Raw genomic sequence first — 12,440 nt, forward strand, 5'->3', positions numbered from 1 at the left:
ACGTCTGACTCAGAGACTATCTAGGCTCTGAATCTGCCTTTTCTCTTGCTTTGAAAAAGAAACCACTGCCTACAAAGAGCCTATTAGCATATGATAACTCCTGCAGTTTCTTTTGGTTTTGCAGCCGGCTAGAAACTATAGACTTTTCTTTCATAAGTGTTGAAATATACACATAATTTCCAAGTGTGAATCATTCTAATAGTAATAACAACAACAATGTTAATAGTACCACATATATGATACTATATGCCAGACACTGTTCTGAACCTTTTACATAAAATAACCAATTTAATCTTCATAACTACCCTATGAGGTACCTACTATTGTTATCTCCATCTTTACAGATATGGAAACTGAGGCAGAAAAAGGTTAAGTAAATTTCAATGTCACACTGTAATTATGGACTCCAGCCAAAATCCACTTGATGAATGAATCCTCAGAATGCTCGGACTGGTCCATTTCATACATTTGCTGCATTCCTATTGTTGGAGCTGTAAGAGTGGTAAAGTGTATAAGATTCGATCCCTGCCTTCAAAGAACTCAGAGGCTATGAAAAAGAGAAGGCAGATTAAAGTGAAAAATCTGTGAAACTTTCTCTGATTTTTCTCCTTACCCCTCATCTCAAATGAGAATTCCTAGCTACTAGCCTGTGATGGTTTCTTGAAGCAGAAGCCTCAGCCAAGGGATGGCTCCTTCCCAATCCTGGCTGCTCTAGAGAAATAAGAGATTATTAGAGCAGGCTCCCTGGAAGGGATAACATTGGAGGCAGGTCTCAAGTGGGCAGACATAGTATGATCGTATTTATGAAGGAAGAATAAAAGATCTGGAAAGAAATACAGAATAAACAGATTTTGGAAGAATGCGAAGGAGGGTATTTATGGGTGCTATTTATCAAGAAGCCAATTTATGTAAAATTAAAATAAACATTAAGAAATGAAATAAAAGGGAGAGGTAGGACTTGGTCACATAAAGATGGGTACTATAGGCCATGAGGAATGTGTCCTACCTAGATACAGTGATGTTGCTCTTAGAGATGGGGGTTAGGGGGTGAGGGATGCCTGTTCATGGAGAACAGGCTCAAAAAGGAAAAATAGGGTGTGATAAGGGACTCTAAATGCTAAGACTTCTCAGTTTAGGCTTTGGTTGCTAGGCAAATGGAGTCTTTTGAAGGTTTCTGAGCAGGGGAATTAGAGGTTCTAGAAAAATTAATCTACCCATAGTACTAGGACAGTTTGAGAAAGAGATGAAAGAAAGAGTTATAAATTGGGAGAGAAAAGAAAGGGGATAGAGAGCCCTGTAAATGTGGTTGAAAGGATGGGTCAAGGTCAGGGTCAAGATAAGGGCCCTGTACTTAGAAGGGCTCCACATTTGGTTTAATACTCTGCTATCGACATCTCAAAATTCTTAATCATTTTATAACAAGCAGCTCTCATTTTCATTTTACACCAGGTCCATAAATTGCTTAGCCATGAGAGGAGAGATGATGTAGTGCATTTGGACATATGGAGCAAAAGAGTCCTACTCAATAATAGACAACCCAACTAAAACTTAAGACAAAAATAATCTGAATAGACATTTCACCAAAGATGATATACGGATGGCCAATAAAGACATGAAAAGATACTAATATCATCAATACTTAGAAAAATGCAAATTAAAACCACAACGTACCCACTACACACCCACACACAGAAAAATGGCTACAATTCAAAGAAGCTGGCAATACCAAATGCTGGCAAGAATATGGAAAAACTGAGACTGTTGTGCATTGCTGGTGGGAATGTAAAATGGTAAAATCACTTTGAAAAAGTTGTTAGTTACTTCTTTTTTAAATTAAAAGTAAAGTTGACAAACAATATTATATTAGGTTCAGTTGTACAACATAGTAACTTGACATTTATATTCCTTATAATGTGATCACTGCAATAAGTCTAGTAACCATCTGTCACCATACAAAGTTATTATAATAATATTGACTAATTTCCCTATACTGAATATTACATCCCCATGGCTTATTATTTTTTTTAATAACTGAAGGTTTGTTCCTTATTCCTTCACTCTTTTTACCCATTCCTTCACCCCAGTAGTTTTTTAAAAAAGTTAAACATACCACATGACTGAGTCATTCAACTCATTATGTGTTTACCCAAGAAAAATGAAAACATATATCTACATAATGACATATATGCAAATCCCCCAAACAGCAATATGCATAATAGCTCAAAACTACAAATAACCCAGGTATCAAGAGAAGGATGGATAGAGAAAATGTGGTATATCCATATATAACAGAATACTATTTTAGCAATAAAAATAAATAATGATAAAGGTAGCGGTATAAAGCTCAAAAACATTATGCTATGTGAAAGAAATCAGACACAAAACACTATATACTATATGATTCCATTTTACATGAAATGTCTAGACAAGACAACTTTATGTGGAGAGCAGATCAGTTGTTTCCTATGGCTAGGGTTGGAACATTGGAACGAGAAGCAATGGCAAATGGGGCCAGGGGAATATTTGGGGCATAAAACGTTCTAAAACTGGACCGTGATGATGGTTGGGCAATTGTATACATGTACTAATCATTAAACTATATATAATGGATGTTATGTGTATATTATACCTCAATAAAGCTGTTAAATATGTCAAGAAAAAATAAAGCCGTTATCTTTAGAGATACATACTGAAATAATAATGGCTGAAACACTATGACATGTGAGGTTTATTTCAAAATAGTCACTGTTAGGGGTTTAGCATATGCAGTTACAGATGAAACAAGATTGGCCTTAGTTGATCACTGCTGAAGCTGGGTGTGGTTAAATGGGAGTATACTGTATTATTCTATTTTAGTTTACATTAGAAGTTTTTCGTAATATAATAATGGCTTAAAAAAATAAAGGAGAGTTCCAAGGAGACCACCCTTTCCCTTATGATTTTAAGTACTTTGATATGTTGACACCCTACTCTTCCCATCTGTGAATGGGAGTGGGTGGAGAAGAGAAGCAGGAGGGACAGCCCCCTTGATTCTATATCTCACAGGTTAAGAAAGGTATTAAAAGTACAGATCGTATGTGGGCATCATCTTTTTTTCCTTTCTTTCCTCTCATATCCCGCATTCAATCCTGAGGGACTGAATTAATTAATAATGTTGTTTTAAGTCTTCTTGGTTTTTCCCTAAAATTATGTTCAGAATCTGACCGCTTCTCATCACCTCCAGGGCTATCTCTTTGATACAAGCCACTCTCATCTGCCTAGAAGTTTGCAGTAATCTCCTAACTGATCTTCCTTCTTCCCTCCTTACCCCTTCAGTCTACTAACATAATAGCCAGGGATACTGCTAAACCTGAAGTCCAATCATGTCACATTTCTGCTCAAAACTAATCTAACACAATTCTGAAGAAATAGAAGAGGAGGGAACATTTCCTTTTTTTTTTTTTTTTTTTTTTTGGACTGGAAGTAGGATTTATTGGCGGGTGTGAGTAAGGAGCGGCCACTGAAGCCCTCAGCAGTGCAGGATCCACCATTTGTCCAGGGGGCCATGATTAGGGATGTATCTGACCCCACAGCCATCTGGGACAAGCCGCTTTTTAGCCACCACATCCTCAAACTTGTCTGCATTAAAGCATCACTTCTTGGAGATGTGGATTTTCTGTAAGCCAGGTAACTTGAACTTGGTCCTGGGTAGGACCTCAATCACATGCTCCTAGTTCTGCAGCTTGGTGCAGTGATATGGCCTATGTAGCCCCTGGACACTATGCCCTAGGGCTTTCCAGAGGCACCCCACATACCTGTCTGGAGCCTTCAGCCCCGGCACAGGACAACATCTTGTTGATGAGAATAGCATGGAAGGGGCGGAGCTGCACTCCTATACAAAAGCCATCTTGGCCACAGCTTTTCACCATGTATTTGTTTGCACCAATATGGGAAGCCTCCAGGGCTTCAAAGGAGAGCTGCTCACAAGCATCTGACACCATGTAGCCACAGAGTGGGAACTCACCCACTTTTGCCTTTTTCTGCTACAGGTCAAAGATGCAGATTTTGGCATTAAGGACACCTTGGCAGAAGGGAGACTTTGGGAACCACTTGTTCTTACAATACCTTTAACCCCAAGGCGATGAGGGGGACCATGGCAACAACAGAATTTTCAGTGAAGCCTAGAAGGGTCAATTTATTTTATGAAACCAACATTACTCTGATACTTGAGCCAGATAAAGACCATATAAGAAAACTATAGACTATTATCCTTCATGGACATAGACACAAAATTCCTTTAAAATTACAAACCAAATCTAGCAATATCAAAAGGGTAATACATCATAATCAAGTGGGGTTTATCTCAGAAATGCAAAGTTGGTTTAACATTATAACATCAATCCATATAATTCAGCATATCAATAGATTAAGTAGATATAGAAAACAGTTAACAAAATTCAACAACCATTTATGATTAAAAAAACAAAATATGAGTAGCTTGATAAATGGTATCTATGAAAGTCCTATAGCTAATATACTAAATGGTGAAAGACTGAATGCTTCTCCTCCAGATTAGAAACAAAATAAGCATGACTACTTTAACCACTTTTATTCAATACTGAACTGAAGATCCTAGCTAGAGCATAAAGCAAAGAAAATAAAGTAAAAGCCAATAGTTTAGAAAAGAAGTAACACTGTCTTTATTCACATGACATGATAATTTATGCAGAAAATCCTAAAGCATTTACCCCCTAATCCTACTAAAACTCATAACTAAATTTAACAAAATCACAAGATTAATATATGAACACTTAGAAAACAAAATTAAAAAATACCATGTATAAGTAATAAATACTCCACATGTCCCTACCACTCAAATTTCTCCCCACCCTTTCTTCTATCACCCTACATAGTTTATAATATCATTAATTAATTCTTTTAATGGATGGAAGGGGCAAAATCATAACATTTTCTTTTAAACCCCAAAGCCTTGCTAATATTCTCATCTTTCCAAGTGAGATGTCAATAAGCAATAAAGGTATATGATTTAAAGTTACTAAGGTAAATGGTTGAAGAACTAAAAATTGTTCTATATGTAATAAAGGACAGAAGAGAAAAGATCCTGGGGAATGTCAGCTGAATCTCTAGTATAAATACCAGCATAGATATATTATTTATTGAGGTAAATTTGAAGAAATAATTAAGAGTTATGGGACAAGATGAGAAAGGGTGGGTCAGGGGAGTTTTATTTTTCAGGCTGGGCCTCTTTATGTGGTGTTTCTAAACTCACATGCATAATGCTACTTTCATAAAAATTATTTTGGGGAAAAAACAAAAACATAAATCAAGGTCTAGGAGAAAACACAAAAAAGACTATCACCCCTCTTATAACTACTCAGCTCAGGAAAGTATAAGCTGTAAATTATAAACTCTGAGAATTCTGCAAAATAATCTATCACTTAACGCTCTTACTCAGCAAACTGAAGAAAGTCCCCCTTAAATTCCATACCCCCTTTTATCCTCTACTCAATCTTCGCTAGAACTCTCTTCTTCCATCTACATCTTGGCAACAATCAGGTACAAAAACAGAGGCAGAGTGGTACAAAAACAGAGGCAGAGTGGTGCAAAATCAGCCCTCTACTGGCCAAAAGGATAACTGCACCCCACTCTACTAGACACCTCAGTACTTATGTGAACCACACATGCAGAAACCCCTGCCCACGTTGACACAATAACCTTGTAGCTAGAATAAAATAGGGGAGAGCATGAACGCAGCTCCCCACTACCACAAATTATGCAGTCGAGTTTCACACATTTGGAGAAATCTCAGGGGTCAACACACCTGGCGTAGAATGAGTGAGCCTTGCCCTGGGAAAAACCACCTTTGTAATTATGGTTTCTCCCCTGCCAGGTTAAGTATGAATTACTGGTGCTGCCTGGCATCCCACCCTCAGATTCTAAACACTCAATACATACGGTCACTCTTTTCATGCACTCTTTAGATAACACATCATAATCAAGTGGGATTTATCTCAGAAATGCAAAGTTGGTTTAATCTTAGAAAATCCATATAATTCAGCACATCAATAAAGACTTCTCCAAACTGTAAAAAGCCAGACCATAACATTTTGAATACTGTAATGTTTGCAAAAATCATAAATGTATGTACACTGTGAACAAGACAGTATGCTCTTTTACATACTCCAAGCATCTTTTTAGTTATGTCATTCTATATCTCCTGACAACTCTATCTGTGGGTTTTGTTGATGGAGTAGGTTGAATAATGGCCCATCAAAAATATCCAAATCCTAATCTCTGTAATATTGCCTTACTTCGTGGCAAACCGAATTTTGCAGGTGTGATTAAGGTGTGATTTGAGATAGGGAGAGTATCCTGAATTATCTAGGTGGGCCTGATAAAAGGGAAGAAAGGTAAACAGAAGGTAACCCAGAGAAGATGATACATTGTTGGCTGTGAAAATGGAGGAAGGGACAACAAAGCAAGGAATACACACACTAACCTTGAGCCTGCTTTTGTAAAAAAAGTAAAACAAATTTCTCTGTAGAGGAAAAGAAACCCTGATACTTTTATAACTGGCCACCAGAAGCAGAAAAAGGTATCCACCTATTTAAATTAACAAACTCTGACGAACTTACTACATTCCAGTAACCCACACCCATGTAAAAAACAGAACTATAACAAGACTAACTAGGACCAACAGCAACTCAGATTCTTTCTTTAACAGGTTAAATCAGGGGAGAGCGCGAACGCAGTCCCCCACTACCACAAATTATGCAGTCGAGTTTCCCACATTTGGGGAAATCGCAGGGGTCAGCACACCCGGAGTGCAATGGGTAAGCCTCGCCCTGGGAAAACCACCTTCGTGATCATGGTATCTCCCCTGCCAGGTAAGTATGAGTTCATTCTGTTACCTGGCACCTCACCATTAGATTTAAATCACTCTAAAGATAGGATCACTTTCCTCACACATCCTATTGACCCCTTAAGTTCCAGAATAAAGAGTCTCCAAACTATAATTACCATGCAGCAATATTTTGTATATCTAGACGTTGGCAAAATCTTTGGAAATGTATGTCTAATGTAAGCATGACCAGTAGTCACTGTGCTCATCTGCATATTCCACACCCCTTTTGCTGATCTCATTTAGTGCGTCCTTTTCCTAGTATAGTTAGTGGTGCTGTTCATAAAAAACAAAGGTAAAGACACTCTACAGATTTAAAGATAAACAACATAAATTCCTTCGAGGGCTTGGCACTAATGACATCTCTGTGATGTCTGGCACAGCTCAGAAAGCCGCTATTCACATAACTGAAAGAACAAGTCTGAAAAGGTGAAATTTGGCAAAACTCCATTTGAAAACGCAGACCATGTATTGCTAAAAATAGATTGTCAGTTCAAAGTTTTAAGCACAAGTACAAAATTTGCCCTCTTTCGGATATGTGGCAAATGGTCACCCTTACTTGAAAGATCAGTTGCACCAACAAATTCTAATTTTGAACCGTGCAAGGTAGGGAAAAGCTCATGCAGCACCCCCTCCTACACACACTGGGGGAAGTTGCAGGGATCCACACAGCCAGGGTGTAATGACCGCCCTCACCATTGGAAACCACCTCTATGATGAGAGTGCCTTGCCTCCCAAGCAAGATTGTGTTTCCACATATCCTTAAATCCTTCTGTGCTCAGTACTATAAGCACAGGGTCGTCTGTGGTTTTTCACTGGTGCCTCTGAAATCCAGAACAAGACTAAGGGAGAATCTATCCTACAAGAAACTCCTGAGCCATCCTTGACTCATATTACACTCTTCAAAAACAATATATCCCATCTCCAGCAATGGTTAATAATTCACATATTCCCACGTCCACATCGTCGGGTGATTGTTCAGGCGACACATATACTAAAATTGGAACAATACAGCCCCTGTGCAAGAATGATATGCAAATTTGTGAAGCTTCCATGTTTAAAAAAAAAAAATATATATATATATATATATACACACACACACATATACATGTATAAAATCAGTCTTCTCAATCTCCTTCCTACTTCGCTGTAAATTAGAATTGGAGTTCCCTGGTTTAACTGTTCTTCGGTTGTCTCCTCAAGATTTTACTAGAACCACTCTATTTTCCAAGTCTTTTTATCTTTCAGAACTCTTCTGGTGTTCTCTCTTCTGCCAAAATAAATCAGACAGAGTTCTATGTCTTTAGTTTTATATCTTTAGAACAGGAAGAAATAATGCTGTTTAAAAAAAAATCTTATTAAATATTAACATGCAATAACTGAGAATATAGAGGTGTCTGAGATGGAGAGAAAAAGATATTGTGGGGAATGGGGGATACTATATGATACGAGCTGCAGCTATACCTGAAGTATGACCTTTTGACAGCCTACCAGTTTGATTTTTATAGCCTTTCTCCTCCAAAGAAAGTATTATGCAACATATACACACATGTATCCATATACACAAACATATAATCTATAAACAAAACATCTACATTTGGTTTTGTGAAATGAAAGTTAAGGTACTTTGAAATCTTGTTGGGAACCATTCATGTAAGAGAAAACGACGATGTCTATGAATTAGATAACTGCTACCACCAAACAACTCTTAAATTCAAAATGCCATTTTCAGAACATATGTGACCAACAGTGCTTTCTTAAACAACACAGAGCCTTAAAAAGGCCCACAGATCTTCACAAGGCTAGTTTCAATATTTCACAAGAACTTCATTGTCATTGGCCTAATTATCAAAATATTTATCCAAGCCAGTCTGCCTTAGGGCCAAAAGGTGAATGTCCCTCCACTCTTTTGCAGCTCAAGCAGGTTAAGAAAAAAATTACTGCTATAATCCTCACAGAAGCAGACCTTATTATCCTTTGAGGAAAGCCACATTTCTTTGATTAGAAAAATGTAAGAAAATATATGTGTTTGTTAAATACTAACATAAGTTAGCATAGAAAAAGTGAGGAAGTTTCTTAGTTCATTTTATAAAAGTTGCAAAACTCTGCTGACAAAATAAAAGTAAATGTAATAATCTATGAACAAAAATGCAAAACTCTTAACTAAATCTATAAAATCTTTACACACTGAATCTAGTAGGATATTAAAAGAACATACACAATACCTAAATAGGTTTTATACCAGGAATATAGGATCTAGAGCATAAAGTATATGATAAAAATAGCATTTTATATAGATGAAGGAAAAGATTAACTTATATAGAGTGCTTAGAAAATTGGCTCACCACTGGTAAGGGGAAAAATTGCTTCTTTCCTCCTGCTTTACATTAAAAAATTCAGATACATTAAAATATCCAAGTTAAATCATAAACTAAATGTAGAAAAAATAGATTATGCTTATAAATTCGACAAAAAGACTTTCTAAGTATGTTACTAAAGTCAGAAATAAATACAAACTTTTACTAGACTTGTATACACAAAACCTCAGTAAAGTAGAAAACCTCATAAAGTTTAAATACACATGACAAAATGGGAAGATATTTTCAATATAAAAATTAGACAAATAGCCTGTATGATAGAGTATGCATATAAGAATAGGTAGCATATGGAGGAAGAGCATGGGTTTTGATGTCAGATAAAGCTAAGCAGAATATTTGGCTTACAGTAAGCACAATAAGTAGTTATTGTTTCTGATAATAAAAAACCATAGACCTATTATAAATATATATTTTAAATTAAAGAAGTACAATTAAAAAGTGGGAAGTATAAATATGTTCATAGCACCATTATTCACAATAGCCAAGAGGTGGAAGCAACCCATATGTCCACAGAGAAATGGATATACAAAATGTAATATATATATAATAGAATATTATTTAGCCTTAAAAAGGAATTCTGGCATATACTACAACATGATGAACCTTCGGGACATTATGCTAAGTGAAATAACCCAGTTACAAAACAACAAACACTATATGGTTCCAGTTATATAAGGTATCAAAAGTAGTCAAATTCATAGAAACAGAAAGTGGAATGGTGGTTGCCAGTGGCTGGGGAAGGGGAAACAGGGAGTTGTTTAGTGGGTACAGTTTCAGGTTTGCAAGATTAAAAAGTTCTGGATATTGGCTGCCCGACATTGTGAATATAATTAACATAACTGAACTGTACACTTAAAAATGGTTAAAATGGTAAATTTTGTTATGTATTTTACCATTATTAGAAATTAGAAATGGACAAACGATATAAATGAGATGGTTACAATTACAAAATATATTTGGCCAATAAAGTTATATAAAAATATTTTTAACCTCTCTCAGTAATAAAAGATAATAACCATTTAAAGTCCATTATATGTCAATAAAAAAGGAAAAAAATACCATTTACAGACTGCTAAGGGCAGTGCTGGGGTGGAGGTGGAAAAATCAGCCCTCATATGCTGTTAGTAGGAGTGTAAGTGGTGCTAACATTTGGCAATATGATTTAAAATGAAAATGTGCATACTCTGACCCAGAAGTTCTACTTCCAGAAATGTATCAAGAGAAAGAGAGAGTGGGGAGGGAGGGAACGAACACACTACTTCATCGCAGCAAAAAACTGGAAATAATTCAACTGATGGGCCTCAGGACAGAATTGTAAGGAATCATTAAACTTAATTCTCAAATAAGTTTTAATCACAAGGAAAAAGGCTTTTGACAAAACGTTAAGTGAAAAACAAAAGATATGCAAAATTCTTCACAATTTAATCAGAAGCATGTAAAATAAATATGAACTTGTAGAAAGATTAAAATAAACATTATCTGAGTTGAAGAAAAGGATTGAGTCAGTTTTATTTTCTTTATATTTTCTGTATTTTATTTATTTTCTACAAGTAGATACTTCCTATAAGTATATATTTTCCACTATATTTAAGAGTACAAAACAAAAATATAGGGCGAGGAGATCAATCATCTAATCATCCATTCTTTTAACAAACATCTACTGAGCACCTACTATAAGCCACACTCTGGGCTAGGGACTCTAGGTAAACAACAGTAAAATCCACATGGTCCCCACCCAACTGAAGCTTTCAGTCTAGCTGGGGAGACATGGTCAAGAAATAATCACACACAGGCACTCGGTGCTATGAGAGTCTTAAGGGGGAGATCTGACCTAATTTTGAGGGGTTTGTTGGAGGCAGAGTTTCAGGGGCAGAGGAGGAGTCAATGGAGGCGAGGATTTGAAAAGTAAATGATAGTTATTTGCGTGAAGCAAGGATCGATAATATTATAGGCATGTGCAAATGCTGTTGTGGGATGCAGTCTGGCACATACAAGGAATTAAGGCCAGAGTGGTTGGAGTGTAGAGAGTAAAAAGAGAGGAAAAGAATGCAGCTAAGGAGGTAAACAGGAACCAGTACCTGCAATGCTTTTTGTAAATCTTAATAAGAAATATGGTCTTTATCCTAAGAGCAAAATAGTGAACTGAAATGTACTATAGAAAGTACACTCTGACTACAGCATGGGAGAATAGACTAGAGGGGAGAAGACAAGATGCACAGAGACCAGCCAAAAGGCTCTTGCAGTACCTACAAGAGAAATGGTGGGAGCTTGGCCTAGAGAAGACATGAACATAATCAAGATATTTTAGAGAAAATTGATACGATTTGTGGATCGTCGCCAAAAGGTAGGAAATGAGTTACTCCACGAAATAAATCATAACTCACCTAGGCAAGGGAAGACTTCGTAAACCACCTTCCATACCATCCCTTAAAGTCCTCTATTTTAGGAGCGGTCCCTTCCCAACTCTGTACCAGAAAAGGAGATCTTGCGTAGCCCCGACTACTCCCTCTGTCAGAGAGAGCCCATGCCCAGCCCACTATGGGGATATTACTTGCTTACTTCTCCAGCTACTTCTTAAGCTAGGCAGGTCGTGAAGAACTAACGGTCTCAGAAACCATCTTGCTCCGGACTGGACTCGCGGAAAGGCGTGGGTGGGTGCGGGGATTGGGCGCCGAGCGCCCCCCGCGGCTGGCTGGCCCACAATCCCTCGCGTGGGCCCCGGCGGGAAAAGGCTGAGGGGGAGCACAGGTGAGGGTGGGGGTGGGGATGAAAATTGGACAGCAGCAGGAAGAGGAGGGAGCCTAGAGACTAGAACTTATAATGGAGAAAATGGGTGTTAATCCTTTTACTTAATAGTCCCATACCCCAAATCGGTGACTTGCTCGTGTGTGTGTGTGTGTGTGTGTGCGCGCGCGCGGGTGCGATACTCTCACTCGAGGGGCTCAGTCTTATTAACAACCCTGAGGTTTCCATCCAACAGGCCAGGGCGGAGGTGAGGAAATTGTGTAGGGCTCACTGGGCTTAGCTTTCAAACCTGCAGTCTTCATCTATCTCTTTTTACTGTAAGGATGTACGTTTAACGAGAAAACCCTAAATGAGATTTCAAAGAAACAAGACAAATGGTGTGGTCATGTGGAAATTTAGCGTGCCTCCACAAGGCG

General features: G+C 37.5%; 2 non-coding genes and 1 pseudogene across 2 annotated transcripts; all 3 read right to left on the bottom strand.

The window, feature by feature from the left end:
- Positions 1-3,437: 3,437 nt before the first annotated feature.
- Positions 3,438-5,486, bottom strand: LOC120621138 (60S ribosomal protein L10-like; annotated as a pseudogene).
- Positions 5,487-5,734: 248 nt separating this feature from the next.
- On the bottom strand, positions 5,735-5,899 carry LOC120621352 (U1 spliceosomal RNA). Its single transcript, XR_005658125.1, has one exon. It is a non-coding gene; the product is annotated as a U1 spliceosomal RNA (small nuclear RNA).
- Positions 5,900-6,731: 832 nt separating this feature from the next.
- Positions 6,732-6,895, bottom strand: LOC120621346 (U1 spliceosomal RNA). The gene has a single exon (XR_005658120.1). It is a non-coding gene; the product is annotated as a U1 spliceosomal RNA (small nuclear RNA).
- Positions 6,896-12,440: the final 5,545 nt, after the last annotated feature.

Source organism: Pteropus medius, unplaced genomic scaffold (genome assembly GCF_902729225.1).
Source record: "Pteropus medius unplaced genomic scaffold, Ma_sr-lr_union100, whole genome shotgun sequence".
In the NCBI taxonomy this organism is placed as follows: domain Eukaryota; kingdom Metazoa; phylum Chordata; class Mammalia; order Chiroptera; family Pteropodidae; genus Pteropus; species Pteropus medius.